Source organism: Solanum tuberosum, unplaced genomic scaffold (genome assembly GCF_000226075.1).
Source record: "Solanum tuberosum cultivar DM 1-3 516 R44 unplaced genomic scaffold, SolTub_3.0 scf00205, whole genome shotgun sequence".
Lineage (NCBI taxonomy): Eukaryota > Viridiplantae > Streptophyta > Magnoliopsida > Solanales > Solanaceae > Solanum > Solanum tuberosum.
In genome coordinates this window covers 223,091-223,487 of record NW_006239130.1, presented here as the reverse complement: position 1 = coordinate 223,487, position 397 = coordinate 223,091, and positions in this window count along the sequence as shown.

Below are 397 nucleotides of genomic sequence, written 5' to 3'. Positions count from 1 at the left end.
AGCCATAAAGAGCTTTATGTAGTCGATAGACTTTATCTTCCTTTCCATCTATAACAAACCCTTCAGGTTGCTCAACACAAATTTCTTCTTAAAAAATGCCATTAAGAAATGCTGATTTGACATCCATCTGATGCACTTTCCAGCCACGTTGTGCAGAAACAGTTATAAGCAATCTGATTGTGTCAAGCGTAGTAACAGGAGCAAAAGTGTCAGAATAATCTACACTAAAAATCTGCGCATAACCCTTAACTACAAGACTTGCTTTATGCTTGTTGATTGAACCATCAATATTTAGCTTGGTTCGGAACACCCACTTTACCCCAATTACTTTTCTGCCTTGAGGTTTGTCAACAAGCTGCCATGTATCATTTTTTTCGATCATAAACAGCTCCTCCTC